Source organism: Myxocyprinus asiaticus, chromosome 9, assembly GCF_019703515.2.
Source record: "Myxocyprinus asiaticus isolate MX2 ecotype Aquarium Trade chromosome 9, UBuf_Myxa_2, whole genome shotgun sequence".
In the NCBI taxonomy this organism is placed as follows: Eukaryota; Metazoa; Chordata; class Actinopteri; order Cypriniformes; family Catostomidae; genus Myxocyprinus; species Myxocyprinus asiaticus.
The window spans coordinates 21,190,650-21,208,367 of record NC_059352.1 but is presented as its reverse complement, the minus strand read 5'-3'; the positions used below and the strand labels follow the sequence as shown (position 1 = coordinate 21,208,367).

Below are 17,718 nucleotides of genomic sequence, written 5' to 3'. Positions count from 1 at the left end.
TTTGTGCGAACACGCCTCCTTTCTGTGTAAATGATGTATTATAAAAAGTATGTACTATAGATTGTGCCTTAGCTCTAAAACTTTGCACTATTTGCTTGCCAAAATTAATGTTACACTATTACTGCCCACAGAAAGTAGGAGGTAAACTGAATTTTATAAAAGAGATGTTTGTAAGGCCTACTGTTTCTGTTAATCATGGCAACAGTAATTATCAACTGATGGATCAAATGCAGGAGAGCATTATAAGTGGCCATGAATCAGTCCCAGAAAACAATGCAAACAGCATGTGCAAATAAACAACGCTATCAGCAGGCACAAGTGTTGATTCTTAGTAAATTTCCCATTGAAGACTTCAGGACAAGTTTATGACTGCCATCATCAAATGGTACACTATATTTAGCGACTGTAAAAGCTCTCATTTGTGTCATTTTAAAAGCATGCCTATTTTTTTCATGCAGGCTTTGTAATTAATAATAAGTAGTCCTTTAGCAGCTTTTATTCAAAGCAACTTATTACACTTATTGGTTAAATCACTTGCTCAACGGTAAAATGGTAAAGGCTTATCACTCACTCCTTAACCCTTTCATATGTACCGTCACACTGTTAATAACTGGGCCCCGCAGAGTAGTCACACATATGTGTTTCTGCAACAGCCAGTTACGTTACAAGCTGCCAGATTCAGATCGGCTTTCGCACCAACACAAGCTGCGCTGGTCAAGCGTCTGTGATTTATATTCGCTCAAATAGTTACTCATACAGTCTTTTAAACCCCAAAATAAGTTTTATATACAGAACATACTGTACATCCAACTCGTCACTAAAGTACCACAATAAAAGGTTTACAGCTCTTATACGCACAGTCAAATGCGATCTTCCTCCGATGCGTGCTGCCATTTGTTTACATTAGTAGCGGTTGTCATTCATCAAACAAACAGCTACTCAAAGAGTCTTTTCAAGCACATAATATGTTTATTTTAATTAACAAACAGCCAAATTGTCACCAAAGTACCACAATAACAGTTCACAGCTTGTATATGCACAGCCATCATATCTAAACACGATCTTCCCATGCACGCAGCCACGTCTGCTGATTAGGTGCAGATGCGGTTTTCATTCACACAAACAGCAAACAGTCTTTTCAGGCATATAATACTTTTTTTTTTCTGAAACAGACAGCCAAACTATCACCAAAGCACCACGGTAACACACACACACACACACACACACACACACACACACACTCACACACACACATATATATATATATATATATATATATATATATATATATATATATATATATATATATATATATATATATATATTATTATTATTATTATTATTATTATTATTACATTTTTAAATACTCATCTACACTCTGCCCCCCTCTACCGGCTGTGAAGTGTCACGTGCAAAAATAACTCACTCTAGGGGCACTGCAGAGGAATTTAGACCCTACACATGAAAAGGTTAAGGGGCTTGAACAGGCACTCTTCCAGTTACCAGCCTTGAGCCTCTTTGCCAAGCAAGCCTTTATTTGAGAGGAGTAATGGGATAAGGACAGAGGCCAGATTCAAACCTGTGTTTCCCAAATAAGCACAGAGGGTGTAGGGTGGGGGACCCCCACTTTGAATAGATATTATAATTTATATGGAATACCATCACTGCATTACATGAACATTTATTCAGAGTAGGAGGAGCTCTATAAAATGTGGGTGTCAGGTAGGAGATGCAAATGTTTGACTGTTCGGAAAATGTGGGATGTATGATTGTATAGTCAGCAAAATGCATTTAATCCCTCTCAACAATTGACACAGGTAGATTTTTGCTCATTGCCCCGATTTCACGTTGCAAGTAAACACCTTTACCAGCGTTCTTGTCGGGTTATCCAATGTGCGCAAGTGTTGTGTGCATGCCTGTTTACATTTTGATGCCTAAAGCAGAAAATAACCCTATGATTTCAAATCTCATGTAAACATTATTTTTCCTTGCATTTTCAGATTTTTTCAATAAGCAGATTTTTGATATTTATCAGTGCATTGGTGTGCATGTAAACGCACTTATTGACATTTTACTTTACATTTAAGTCAGACAGCTTTTTCCTGTCCAAGTAGCTAGTTCTTGGCCAGTTTAAGCTGCAATACGTCCCAGACTGTTTGCTGTAGTCAAAGGTCTAGCTATGCGAGACTGACCATCATGTATAATAGGCAGCTTTAATGCCATCATCAATCAATGGGACATTATGCAGAATACAGAATTTGCCATTTTAACAAATTATAGCAACAGTGCTAAAATTTGTTACTTAGCAACAGTGCATCCTGAGCATAAAGTTTTTGGCTACTTTTGTTGATAATGTGTTTTTCAGACTGATTATTTCCCATTTGGATGAGTAATGAAGTATTTTTTGTGTGATTCAGTCTACCAATGCTATCAAATACATTCAAAATTTCCAGCAGTTTCTATACTGTCAAATCTATACTCATGCAGACCACGGCCCACTCATCTTTCTCAGTGTGTTAAAGAGAACTTTGAAGTTGACTTCAAAGCATGTACAGGTATTTCAAGAAAATTTAAAGAAAAAGGCAAGATGCATCTAGAACAGTATGTTTGGAAATAAAAAAATAAATAAATCATGGCTTCCCTCTGGGATAATTCTTGTTAAACTTCATGAAGACAAGTTATTATAAACTGGAAACAGACCAAGATTGTGTCCATTTTTCAACATGCTCTCTTAAACGTTTCTCCTCAGAGGAGTTAGTTCATGATGAAACAAGGCCAAAGACCTTGACCTTGTAATGCTAAGGTTTCATAAAGACCATAAAGTCTGCAAGAGAGTTGTTTTAAGGTTAAATTTAATATTTAAAGTAGAAGTTTGTAACTTTTGCGGTGTTAAAATACTTTCTTCTTTTCAAGCTTAATATGCAGAGACATCTATAAGTAAGACATTTGTAGCTTAATTTTCTCAAAAACTGTAAACACTGTGTCTGTGCCACTATGAAAATTTGTTTAGAGCGACTCGGGACTATCTGACTGTTTGAACGACTGCAGACGAGGGGCGTATTCTGTTAGGTGGAGCTAGTGTAGCAGAAATTATATACTTCAGCCTTAATCTTCAAAATAAGGCTGGTCGATCAACAAACCATTTTTAGTTGCAGCCATTTATCTGAAAAGTATAAGCCCTACAGGGTCAATGAGTTTATGAAAAACTTTTTGAAAATGTAAAGGAGAGGTTGAAAGCAGAACAGGCTCTTGAATATCTGTTTTAACTATTTTGGTTTAATGGTGAGAATTCAATATTCCTAGGACACCAATTATCCCAGAGATTCTAACCATAAACACCCGCTAGAAATGGGCTACTCAACTTTGGAAACCTCAGGGGCCGCAAAGCTGTATCCGTGTAGCCTCGAGGGGTGCACTCTTAATTTTTATAGTAATTATATGTAGTGAACATTTTTTATAGTAAGAATTATTAATTTTATAATATTATATCATATTAAACCATACAAGCCTATAATTTATGGGTGTAACAATTACATTTTCTCATGGTTTGGTTTTAAATTTTCAAAGAGCCACTTTCTACCACATTCATTGCAAGAAAAAAAACTGATATGATAATTTCTGTTGTCACTGTTAAAGACACTGTCAAATTATAAACTCCATGAGTGTTCAACATCACACTCAACTGAGATATGGTCAAAAACAAGAGATATATATCCACTATTAACTCCAAAACTTCTCAAGTGATAAGCTATAAAGATTTGTTTACTCTCTTTAGCACTTTGCGGTTAAGGAATGCAGATCACTGTTAAGCATTTGCGTGAAGGTGTCTCAATGCCGTTATTGCAGGATAAACTATTATTTTTTCTTGTTATGACTGTTATCATGATGAGCATATATCTCCGTTAAGATATTCAAATGGACTTGATGGATTCACGCTGATGAGTGACTCTCAGGTGAGCCTGAGAGCACGCATTCTTGATTGACAGACCATGCGTTTGAGCACAAACTGTTTCTTTGAACGCAAGAGCAGACTGACTTCCGCTCTCATGAAACATCAGCTAAGCTCTGTGTTGTTTATTTTATTCGTTACATCCTTTTTGCAGAGAGCTACCGTAAATACTCTGGAAAATGGACACCTCACTATTCATGCACATCTGATAGACTATATTGATAAATATATTTTTGATGATGAAATCATCACAAAAGATGGCCAGAGACCCACGTGTTGAGTAGCGCTGCGCTAGAATATTATTTCTGATCAAACTAAAAGAGACACTTTTTGCAACATATTTTTACAATATTTGTGTAGAAACGCGGATTTTAAGAAACCTCTCATTGAACATAACACCTCACAGCACAGAGGGCCAACGGTGCACAAAAAGGCCGTGGCCCTAAATATAGTAGGATTTAGTTGATTCCAAACCACAATACTGGCTCTTCAGTACAACCTGGCAAAATGAGTCAATTACTCATTACACTGCCTCTTCTAGGTGCTGCAGTCAACATGATTCGCATGCAATAGGTGAAGAATGCTTTTAAAGTAAACCAAGGCATAGCACGTAGAGACTGGTTACCTCATAAACAGCATCAGGCCCATATCAGGAAGGAGGAAATGAAAGTCAAAAATAGGTTCAGTGATTCTGCAATGAGGACACAGTGTGCTCTTTGAATACACATGCATAGTGGGACTCACAGCAAGGTATCGCAACAAGAATGCAAGAACTTTTTTTACAGATCAATTAAGCTTTGGAATGAATGCTGGATTTTATAGGTGAGGATTTTCTTAATGTGCTGAGAAAACCACACCAATATAGAGTAAATTACACTTTAATCGCAAAGCCATTTTACCCTGTGCCACATTCAGGATACAGTACTGAGCCATGAATGAATGTTATTAATGGTCCGAAATTAGAAAGAGTTTTTTTTTTTTTTTTACAAAATACCATGACTGTATAATGGCTTGTGTATAATGGCTTGTGTATGTTTAATTTACAACCTAAATTGCCTCACTTCAATAGCATCAGGCACTTTTATACATTGTTAATCTAACTTGGTTGTTTTTTATTTTTCTCATTTATTTCAAACACACAACACTTTAGAATTTCTTATAATTTCATGGTTTCTGTAGCATTATATTTTATAACCACTACTTCCTCTTAACTAGACCTTAACCAGTCTCTCATTAAAGAATACAATACAATGGTCAAGTAATGTTGTTGGGGCGGGTCTCTCTAAACAAATTTTCATAGCGGCACAGAGACATAGTGTTTACAGTTTTCAAGAAAATTAAGCTACGAATGTCTTACTTGTAGTTGTCTCTGCATAAGAGAAAAGCAATCTAAAGACAGCTTCTCTTTCGGTCATAGAGATTGGAGGACAGATAGGTCTTGCATTATCTAAAGGCTTCAATTAAACTCATCAGTGTCAAACTCTGGTTACAATTTGTGGCCCTTTAAGCAAGGGCGTTCAAAAATCTGTGACTGTCACTTAACCAACAAACCAGAAAATGACAGTGAAGGGCTTGTTTCAAATGAATGTCAAGATTTGTATCATATACTTAAAGTGACAGTTCACCCAAAAATGAAAATTAATGGCATCATTTACTCCCTCTCATGCTGTTCCAAACCCATAAGACATTCTTTCTTCTGTGGAACACAAAAGGAGATGTTAGGCAGAATGTGAGCCTCAGTCACCATTCACTTACATTGTATGGAAAAAAAAGATGCAATGAAAGTGAATAGTGGCTAGACTAACAGTCTGCCTAACATCTTCTTTTGTGTTCCACAGAAGAAAGAAAGGTGGGTAATATGGAACAACATGGGTAAGTAAATGACCATTTTTATTTTTAGATTAACTGTCCCTTAAAAACATTATGGCAGTGGAGACCAACTGTTACTGTACATACATGATGGGAAGCAGGGATGCATTGCTTTGTCCTGCACAGATTGGAGATAACCTAGTTCTAAACATTTTAAAAGAATTTTAAGCACTATTCTGGTTGGTTTAGCAAAAGGATAAGTGTCTGTTTAGATTAAATGTCACATACTGCCTCCAAACTTTCCTAAGTCACAAGAGCTCTTCTCCTTATTATAGTGGCTTATTGGAACTCAACACTCAAATTAGCACAGCTAGAACAGTGCATTTATTTGGCATACTACGTACCGCTGGATTTAACTTGCTAGACTGATATTCACATGCCTGTAAATTTAAGCATAAAGAGAACATATGTTTTTCATTTGAAACCTGTTTCATTCCTCCCTAAAGCAATGGTCATAGCATTGCAGATATTTTACTTTCATGGGAATGCATAAATCCAAATCAAATGGCAGTTCCAGTAAAATTAGATCCAGGCGATCGCAAAAACAGATGCAAGTGCATCGGTAGAGCAGCACGACACATGTTACAGAATCACAAGGTTTGTTTTGTGATGAGTTTTTGGTAACACTACAATAAAGTTCCAGTCGTTAACATCAGTTAGGGTATTAGGTATCATGAACAAACAATGAACAATATATGGTTTACAGCATTTATTCATCTTTGTTAATGTTAGTTAATAAAAATAAAATTGTTCATTGTCAGTTCATGGTAGTTCATAGTGCGTTAACTAATGATAACATATGCAACTTTTGATTACTAAATGTTGAAAGTAACATTAACTAAGAGAAATAAATACTGTAAAAATATTGTTCATCGTTAGTTCATTAACAACTAATGTTGTTAACTAATGTTAACAAATGGAATGTTATTGTAAAGTGTTATGTTTTTTGTATTTTTAAGAATTCATTTGCAATATTTAATTTAAACAATTACAGTAATTGCACAGAATTTTGACCTTTTAATAAAGGTATCAAATACACCTCAGGGGAGACCGCTGGCAATTATCAAGCAAGAGTAATGACACTTATTTAACACAGCCTCATTTCAAATATCTCTCTGCATAAGAATAAGAAGTGTGAGCACTTCACTTTGTAAGAAATTTTCAACAACAACATCTAGGGATGCACCGATACAAAATAAGTGTATTTCCGATCTGCTGAAACTGATACGGACAGTTTGGTGTTTCTGCTTTTTTATGCTACCTTGTTCCAAATCACTGATCATTAATTACAGAATTTCTATAGAAACTTAAGTAACTTAATTCTCTATGACTCTACACGTCTTAGCTATACAAAAAACCGTGACAAAAAAGCACATCATTACTTTTCATTAACATTCTTAACCCACATTAACTGAATTCTGAATAGCCTTTTGTTAGGCTCACATTAAATTGGTAAGATTTCTTAATTTTTTGAAATGTTCTCAACTTACATTAACTGAATCTTAATGATGAAACTTGTGCCATTTTAGATGAAGCAGCCTTTGCTTTAGCTTTAACAATCTTGTCATATTCCTTGCTGTGTCGAACTTCAGGTTAGTAAACAAATAAGTTCTGTCGAAGGTTTTAATCATAGTTACACTTTGTGAAATTCTAGCAGTGCAAAGCTTACAAATTGGTGGTAGCGTAGAGGGCTAAAGCACAGAACTGGTAAGCAGAAGGTTGCCAGTTCAACCTCCACAGCCACCACCAAATGCATAAATGTAAATAAACTGATTAGAATAGAATTGGCTGTCTAATATTAAAAACAGTGTAAATGTAAAGTTGACAAATTGCAACTGTGCTGTCATTGTCACCCAAATCAAATTAATTCCACACAAGACACATTTTCCTTCACACACAGCATGAGTTGTAGGCTAATTGTCCGACACATTTTTCCACCCCTTTTTGATTGACAAGAAATAATCGGCCCTTATCATCGGCTGTTTTTTAACAATCGCCTGATGTTCGATAATGCAGATAATTGCTGTTATCGGCCAATACTGATGTCTGGCCTATACATCAGTGCATCTGTAACAACAACAAAACATATTTTGAGGTATACAATACTTTTTTTGGATGTCTATTATTATTTGTATATTTTTTGTGAAGTTTGGATGCCTTTTAAATTAAACTAGTAGGTACTGTAGATGTGTAGTAGTCTGTGTTATGAAGGTCAATGTAAAAAATTTAACAGTTGCCCTTAGTGTTTTCTACTATTTGATAATTAAATGCAGCTATCACCTCAAACAATGTAAGACAGACTAATAATGGTTTGAAAAGAAATAGTTCAACAAAATCTTTGTTGCTAGGGAACATCTATTGTGATATAGGTTTCCAATCTTGTGATGTCTTTTTTATTTCTTGAAATGACAGGTCTCCGTGAGGAAGTAGAAAATTGGAGCTATACACAATTATTACCACCTTTACCTTTAAAATGATTTCAAATAAAATACGCGGTCAGATGTTAGAATTCTTTGGATATGATTTCAGGATCACATACAGATTTTCATACAAGACTGCTATTTACAGTGTAAGTCTATAGGACTGTGCTCAGTTTTAATGGGTCATGGCTGGAATTAAGCTGTTTCTGGTTAACTTTATCTGTGCACCTGCGTGAAACACATCACAATGCAAGATATACTCTCCCCTGAGCTTTCACACTTAAATTACACCTAACAACTTAGCCTGTGCAAAAAATCTTTTTCCATGTCCTCTCAGAAAAGCAACGGTCAATTTATGAAGTGTTGCATGAATCATACATGATTTCTAAAAGAGCAGATTTGCTTCTACACTCTTATATGGGAACACTTTAATTTGTAATGTTAAAACTCTCTTCCCATGGAGAATTGTTGATTAACGTTGAATAGATAATTTGATAAATAATATACACAGTTGAACGTAATGGTCAAGAGGACTGCACTATAAAGCTGTGTTGTTGTGGTGATCAAGAATATAAATTTGTGTATTCAGGATAATGATTTTGGCTTAGGCAGGCAAGCCTTTATTTATATATTTATTAAAAAAAAATGTTTTGTATAAATATATAATACAAATAATAAAAATTAATCAAAATAAAAATTAATCAAAATATTGTAACTACACTTTTTTTTTTTTTTTTTGGTTGCCTTTTCAAAATCATAATCAAAGCAGTAAGTTCAGCTTACCACGTTGAAAAGAGCAACATTGCTAGTCACCAACATACAGTATGTTGTGGTTTGGATGCTGGTCCCCGGCATGGGATGCTGGTAGGTTGCTGTCCCTAACTGGATTCTTAACTAGCTTAAACATCAAGACTTTCTCGGTCAACCAGAAAGATCATGCTGGTGCGACCAGTGTTTTTTTTTTTTTTGCTGGTGAACAGAATGGCATCTGGCCAACCAGTTAGACCAGCCTTAAATAAGCACTGACCAACATAAACTACCAGCCTGGACTACCATAAAAAAATACATGCTGGTCTTTTCAGAAGGGTACTGCAAGAAAAGTTAGGTTCAGGGGTGCAAATATTACTGAAAAATTATACTCAAGTAAAAGTACTGTTACATCTTTAAAAATATAGTATGAGTAGAGTAAAAGTACCTGTCCTAAAAACTACTCAAGTAAGAGTAAAAGAGTAGCTCATTTAAAAGTACTCATGAGTAGTGAGTATTGAGTACTGAGTTGCGAAAGCTATGCCCCTTTATAATAAAAACTCGATGCTGCAATTTAAAAATGTAGCACACATACCGTAATTTACATTCCCTTTTATGGCTGTTTGCCAGAAAGAATAAAAAAAATGGTATTTTATAGGTGTTTGTGAATGACAACTTTTAAAATACATCACTTATCTATGATACTGTAAATTCTACATGAATCTGATTTTAAAAAATAAATAAAAGGGCAACATGATTACAGAAATGAAAAGATGAAAGTTATTTTCAATATCATAACATATGAAACAATGACATTAAAATCAGTTTATGTGTAGGGTCTAAATTTTCCTTAATGCCGACAAAGAGAGTTACTGTTGCGCATAAAACATGTTCAAAACAATGCAAGGAATGCAAAAAAATTATTTTATGCAAACCCACTAAAAAAGCAGGGTCACTTGGTGCGTTATGTCCCGCACAACAGAGGGGGTAGAGCAGTTGTTTGGTACAGGGGACACATTGGGCTTCAAAGGAATAATTCACACAAAAATGAAAATTCTCTCATCATTTAGTCACCCTTATGCCATCCCAGATGTGCAGGACTTTCTTCAGCAGAACACAAATTAAGATTTTTAGAAGAATGTATCAGCTCTTTTGGTCCATACAATGGAAGTGAATGGGTGCCAAAATTTTTGAAGCTCCAAAAATCACATGTGACTCCAGTGGTTTAATCCATGTGTTCAGAAGAGATATGTAGTGAGGTTGGGTGAGAAACAGATCAATATTTAAGTCAATTTTTACTATAAATTCTCTCCACTTTAACTTTCACTTTCTTCTTCTTTTGTTTTTGGTGATTCACATTCTTCATGCATATCGCCATCTACTGGGCAGTGTGAAGAATTTCTAGCAAAAATGGACATAAATATTGATCTTTTTCTCACCTACACCTATCATATCACTTCTGAAGTCATGGATTAAACCACTGGAGTCATATGGATTACTTTTATGTTGCATTTATGTGCTTTTCTGAGCATCAACATTTTGGCATCCATTCACTTGTATTGTATAGACCTATAGAGCTGAAATATTATTCTAAAAACCTTAATTTGTTTTCTTCTGAAGAAAGAAAGTCATACACATCTGGGATGACATGAGGGTGAGTAAATGTTAAGAGAATTTTCATTTTTGAGTGAATTATTTCTTTAAGTAGCACAGGGGGGCCACATTGTACTCCTTTGGAGATCCAGTGTTCCACATTGATTTAGTTCTTGTATCTTTTATGCCAAGAAATAGTTGTGTTCTCATTCTCATGCATGATGCACCATTTTCTGAAGTTTGTGACTGAGTATTCTGCCTGAAGTATTGCTCTACACATGTTGATACTTTTCTATCAGGCATTAGAAAAAACATGATAAAGGCTAAGTATAATTATAAATTATGTTATCATCTCTACTTTCCTGGAAATTAATTTTAACAAATTAACACACTCTACATCAGGGGTCAGTATTATATATATATATATATATATATATATATATATATATATATATATATATATATATATATATATATATATAAATAACAATATTATTAAAAAATGTCACGTTTTATTCTATTCTATTAATATTTTTGAAGCTACTCAAGTATTCAGCCAAAAGTAGTGAGTGATTTTCTCGTTTCCTTGTTACTGTTGTTTGATTAATAGCCTTTATATGACATAGCCTACTAGACAGTGCTCAGTTCGGTTACATGTACACTTCAAGTCCAACATTTTTGTGCAAATACGCTTTTTGTCCCACTGTTTATGCTCACTTTAGACCAAACTGACTGCGTTTACATTAATGCCTCATCAAGATGGTCACTGGCTGAATTATGAATTGTATTTGACCGTTTAGTCACGTACCTGCATTAACGCACTCGGAACACACACGCATGTAAAGCGCACAAACATTAGCCACCTGTCAAATCAAACAGCACACAGCTACAGATGCCAGGAAATAAAAAGTCAATCTTTTATATTTTATCTAGATCAACCAACCAGTGGTTGTCTTGCTATCGCAATCGATGTAATGAACACCCCAGACAGGGAAGTAAAAGTACAGTTACAGCACTTAAAATGTAAAGTATAAGTATACCATTTTTAAACTACTTAAAAAAGTACAATTCCTAGGAAAAACATCTTAATTACAGTAACGCGAGTATTTGTAATTCGTTACTTTACACCCCTGGTTAGGTTTTACTATGATTTTACAGGCTGGAGGCTTGATACCTGTGGTACTGAGGTGCAATGAGAGTTAGCCCTCTGGAGATAACTAGTAGTGGGTTAATGAGGTAATTGCTCTACCAAGCTTAGGAGCTGTTTCTGCAATTTGCTCATTTTAAATGATTGGAAATGTTTAAGCCAATCAGCTAAAGATGACATGAAATCAAGACTCTGCTGTATGGAAACCAAATTATACACCCAGACCATAGTGTATCATTAAGACGGAAGTGTATCATTATTATCACTCACATGGTTTCTATTACTCCTTACTTATTTCTTAACCAAAAGACCTGCAACAGTCTTTCCAAAAGGTTGGAAATCTTCTTTCATACTTGCCCACTTTTGGCATTAGAGTTCACTTCATGAATGTATTAAAGTGATTTTACGTTGATTGTGTTTAGTGCAAATGGGAAGTTGACATGTTTTGCGATGTTACATGCTATACTCCACCTAAAAGCATGTTGCTAATTCTTTTAAAAATGTTATGCATGCAGCAATTCTGACGTCATATTAATAGAGTCTACATGCATTTGTACTTAATAAATTCATATATCACACCACAGGACAATTTAAAAATTAACTAGCATAGGCAAAATGTCATTAAAATGTAAAAAAAAAATAAAAAAAATAATCATATAACATTTTACCTAAATTCCTTATTTTAATTGAAATAAAAAGTCCATGGACATGGACTTGTGTCAATTACTCATATAATGAAACTCCATTCAGCCTCATTAGGCTTTTTGTTAGCTGAACAAAATAAATGTAAAGCATGTAATATTTACTCAGAAAACTTAGAGCAACCTATAAATCTTAAATGCACTGCATTTCAATTGTCCGTACAGATGTTTAAGGATAGATATAAACCGAATGTGCACAGTTGGAGCATATGGACGCCTTGGAAAGTACATTACTGCCTAATGCCAGTAGTGAGGTCATGAACCATGTTGTATATGAACAAGGTTGGTTTGCATGGTGGGCAGGATTATATACATGTAAACAGTAGCCCCTTTTTAATTGCATTAGTTAACAAAATATCTAGTGGCATCTCCAAACACATGACACAGACCGTTTGATTGAGCTAACTGGGCACTTCTCTTAGCCATTTCTGTAGTAATTTTAAACCACCTGGACCCAAGGCCATTCTAATAGATGTATTAAGTCAATAACACTCACATTCCCTCACAAAAGTAACCACAAGTGTAGTTCATCAAATTAACTATTGACATGTTCTACTAAGTACAGTGTGAACAGAATATATTGTTGGTAACACTTTACAATAAGATCCTATTCGTTAACATTAGTTAAAGCATGAGTTATCATGAAATAACACTGAACAATATATTTCTTGAGCATCTATTCATCTTTGTTAATGCTTGTTAATAAAAATACAATTGTTCAATGTTAATGTTAGTTTATAGTGCATTAACTAATGTTTGTTCATTGTTAGTTCATGTTAGTTTATAGTGCGTTAACTAATGTTAACATACAACTTTTGATTTTAAAAATGTATAACTATATGTTGAAATAAGCAGTAACCAAGGTTAATAAATGCTGTAAAACTATTGTTCATTGTTAGTACATGTTAACTAATGTTGTGTTAACTAATGTTAACCAATGAAACCATTTATCTTACTAATGCAAAATAACCTCTTTTTTTTTTTTAGAACTGCATATAAAAGGAAAGGAAATGAGAGACGACGAGAGAGAAACTTTTGCTTGGCTGTCATTGAGACTGAGTAAAGTACAGTAGAGCGCAAACTAATAAAATTATATATACTTTCCAGGCAAAATCAAGTACTTTGAGCATACTTATGTGCAATTTTATAAGCCAGAACACATATACAGATGGATACCTTATAAAACAGTCAGTTCAGAACAGCTGGTTAGCAACTGCTCACTTCAGAGAGCAATCACTGGATCAAGTATCAAGTTGCTCTGTTATCCGCTATTTTAGCCTGCCATGCAAACAGTGGCTTTCCAATGCAAGTTTTTATCACAAAAACTATAGCACTAATACACATTTTTAATTCTATTTTCATTACTCACCATTAGCAATCATATCCACATTGCCCTAAATCATACAACACTAAACAGCCAAGCCTTTTTTTTACAGAACTATGAGAAAACAAAGAAAGTACTGTTTAACAAAAACACAAACTTACTGCTTGGGTTGCTTTTTTTCAAACCATTTGTCCAAAGCTTTCGTAATTCTAAGTATTGTGCATATAAGCAAAAGGGGAAAACCAAGAATCTCTCCTTCTCTCCGGAGTTCTCTCTCAGATCTCACAATCAGGCACCCTGAGCTGATGTAAGACACCTCTGGATGAGGGAAAAAACAGGAGAGCATGAGTGTGGGCGAGAGAGTGAAAGAGAGAGGGGGAGAGAGAGAGAGAGAGAGAGAGAGAGAGAGAGAGAGAGAGAGAGAGAGACTAAAAAACTAACATTCTGAGGATTCTTGGGAACATGCCAAAGTCCCAGAATTCTTCATGCCATACAGAAGGTTTCAATTAAGTCCTACTCCCGTGACCAATCAGACAATTTCTTGAATATTCTCTTTCCTTTTTCTTTCTTTCCTTTTTAACTGCCCAAAATAATTAATGACAGAAAGACCAGGGTTCAGAACAGCAATTTTATGAACAGCAAGTATAAAGTTTACAGAGTTTTTGCCATTATATTCTGTTCTGTGTATAATCAGCTTTTTTACCCCTTACCATGTGTTGGCTCTCTCTGGTAGAGGGAGGAGGTAGCTGTAACAGTTCAAAGATGGGCAAGGAGGAGGCGGGAACCGTCTGAACAGTAAACAAAGTTTTTAATGTCAAACTTAACTTTAAAAAAACATAAACAAACACAGACACACATGCAACGCGGCCACGTGCGTCTCTCTCTCGAACTGGCGCCTCTGGCTCTCATTTATTTTGCTCTCCCTCTGATCAGCTGATTCAGGTGCACGGCCCGGCCACACCCTCCTCCTTGTCACACTCCTCCCCCGCCCAATTCAGGCCGGGGCGCCACTAACACTTCCCCCCCATCTCTGGAGGGGAGACTCTGCCCTTCTGGCCGTTCTGTCAGCCGATGGTCCACCCACGCCTCCTGTGAACCTGGGGGAGAGACGAGGGGAGGCGTAGGGAGAGGGAATGGGTGAGCAGAGACATGCACAGAGAGAGAGAGAGAGAAGAACTTGCTCGCCGGCTCCCAGACGCACTGTCGCCCGGTCCTCAACCGCTCCTCCGCCCTCTGGCAGACGCCAGCTCACTCCTCCCCTGGCGGATGGCAGTGAGTCCTCCAGCCCCTGGCGGATGGAACCACTCCTCCCCTTCTTCGGTGGCTGGCAGCGACCCCTCCGTCCCCAGGCAGACGGCTGTGGCTGCTTCCCTGACGGATGGAAGCGACAGCACATCCCTCCTCCCTCCTGGGTTTCAGCACCACTGTAATAGTTCAAAGAAGGGCAAGGAGTGAACAGTAAACAAAGTTTTAATGTCAAACTTAGCTTAAAACAAACATAAACAAACACAGACACACATGCAACGTGGCCGCATGCGTCTCTCTCTCGAACTGGTGCCTCCAGCTCCCCTTTATCTCACTCTCCCGCTGATCAGCTGATTCAGCGCCGGCTGTGCACCATCACAGCCCGGCCACACCCTCCTCCTCGTCACAGTAGACTACTCATAATGTATAAATTTATTGAAAATTTCCATATTTACATTTCTTTTTATTTCCACCACTTAATTAATACATGGAAAAGGATGGTAAGTTAGTATTGATGGAAGCTAATATCAAAGCTTTTTCTGGCATACTATAGTATGATATAGATATCTTAACACTTAAATATAGCAACGTAAATAGCTTATGAATTAAATGTTAAACTATTGATAGAGGGATTATAAAACCATATAGTGCCAGTCAAGTTAAGCAACTTGAAAAGTCAAGCCAACATTCATGATTTCTTTCTTTTAAATATCAGCTATTATAAACATTTAATTTTAGTGATTGTTAGGTATAGTTCTTAAAGGGATAGTTCACCCAAAAAGGAAAGTTCTGTCATTATTTGTTCAGCCTCATGGTGTTCCAAACACATATAACTTTCTTTCTTCTGTGGAACACAAAAGGAGGTGTTAGACAGAATGTTAGAGACTAACAGCCTCAGTCACCCTTTACTTTCACTGTGTGGAAAAAAAGATGCAATGAAAGTGAATGGTGCCTGAGGCTGTCATTGTGCCTAACATCTCCTTTTATGTTCCATGGAAAAACGTGGGTGATTAAATGACTATGTAATTTTCATTTTTGTATGAACTATCTCTTTAACTGACTTTAGTGAAATTATAATGCATTCCCATTTTAATCCCTCCTTCGCCTCCATAGTGTGAAATCATTCTGCAAGATAATGAGAAAAGCAGTCCAAAAAGTTTTTTTTTTTTTTTACTGGCTGGGGACAGAATATTAAATTATAATTTATAGATGGAAAGCTGATTCAAAACTATTGTTATTTGAGACAGTGCACAGTGATAATTCAAATCCCCTTTACCGCTCCTAACTCTAGCTCCATTTTGGCACCTACTTTGATTAGCATTAAACACAATTTGTATGTTTTTTGCAAATAAAGCAGTGCCACTGGCAAATACATAACTGAGTTACTTATCATTTAGCTAATGCTTTTACATGAAGATCCATTAATTACTACATTAAACTACATTAACTACATTGACCTTCAGTATGGGTGTTGTGACTATATTATCCCAAGATATTGCATTAGATCTTTTTGTCAACTTCTTTTTTAGTAATTACAGTATGAAAGGTTTTGTACTTTTTTGATATATATATTTATTTATTTTAAACCCAGTTTTTATTGATACAAGGATTAATTGAACTGAGCTTATACTGGGCTAGTGGGGGGCACACCCTGCAGCAAAATAAATAAATAAAAATAATAATGATTTAATAAATGAATAACCACTTGCTGGATCTAAACAATAGGTGTCGTTTTAGAATCTGGACTTGACAATGCATATAGCTGATCCTACCAAATTTAAATAAAGCTTTTTAATTTCCCGACAAATTAGAACTGTTTTGTTCTCATAATTTGCAAATTTGTTATTTCAACAATTATATTCAGAGTTGGGAAAAACATAAAAAAGATGACATAGCCATGTGTTTTATATATATTGTTGTAAAGGTCGCAATTAGTAAAATGCAATGAGCAAATTTGTTTCACCCAGAGGCCAAACTCTGTGTCTTTGTCATGGTTTCCTTATTACTTCCAGAAACATACATATAACATAGATAATTACATATTGTAACTTACAGCAGACTATCCCGATTCAAACGAGCCCAAACACAACACAAGCAGATCTTTAAATATTACTCAGAGTGGACATGGAAAGATGATGCACAAAATGATTCTCAACACACATCATGTGTGTGTGTGCACGCGCACATGTCCGAGGACTTTGTGTGTGCAAACACACATCCACATATGTGCTTATCAAAACGATTGGGATGCTCCAGAACACTTAACATTTTCTGTATTTTGTAGTCTAATCCATTCATTTCCAATGGTGGGCCACTTTAGACCAGGATCACCACAAGTGTAACAAAGTGAAATAAAACCAATAAAACTTCATGAAAATAATCTAAAAACATTGGGTGTTCAGATGCCTTGTGTGAACAAAGTCATGGAATTTGGACAAACTGGATGAAATAAACTACAGTTTTCAGAAGAAGAAAAAAAAAAGTTAGTCAGTTTTGACCAGAAAACAAAATAAGGGTTAAGAGAAAGTAAGTGACTCTGTACAGGGTCTTTGTAATTATTCAAGGTCATGAATTGCCCATACTTTGTTTTGTACCAGCAACATCTGTGAGCATCATAGTCTCAGAGGACTTCTATTCAAAACAGTTGTCCACATGATTCCAATACAGCACAGCAGTTTACTACAGAAATTTGCAAGAAATAACTCTTTAAACCGTGCATTATG

General features: G+C 35.7%; 1 protein-coding gene across 3 annotated transcripts in view; it reads right to left on the bottom strand.

The window, feature by feature from the left end:
• The window catches only part of LOC127445637 (discoidin domain-containing receptor 2-like), a 66,955-nt gene extending 52,882 nt beyond the window's left edge, over positions 1-14,073 (bottom strand). For all 3 annotated transcript variants that reach the window (XM_051705838.1, XM_051705840.1, XM_051705839.1), the window contains exon 1: positions 13,912-14,073. The gene's annotated coding sequence lies outside the window, so the exon portion shown is untranslated. The remainder of the gene's footprint in view (positions 1-13,911) is intronic.
• Between the last annotated feature and the right edge of the window lie 3,645 nt (positions 14,074-17,718).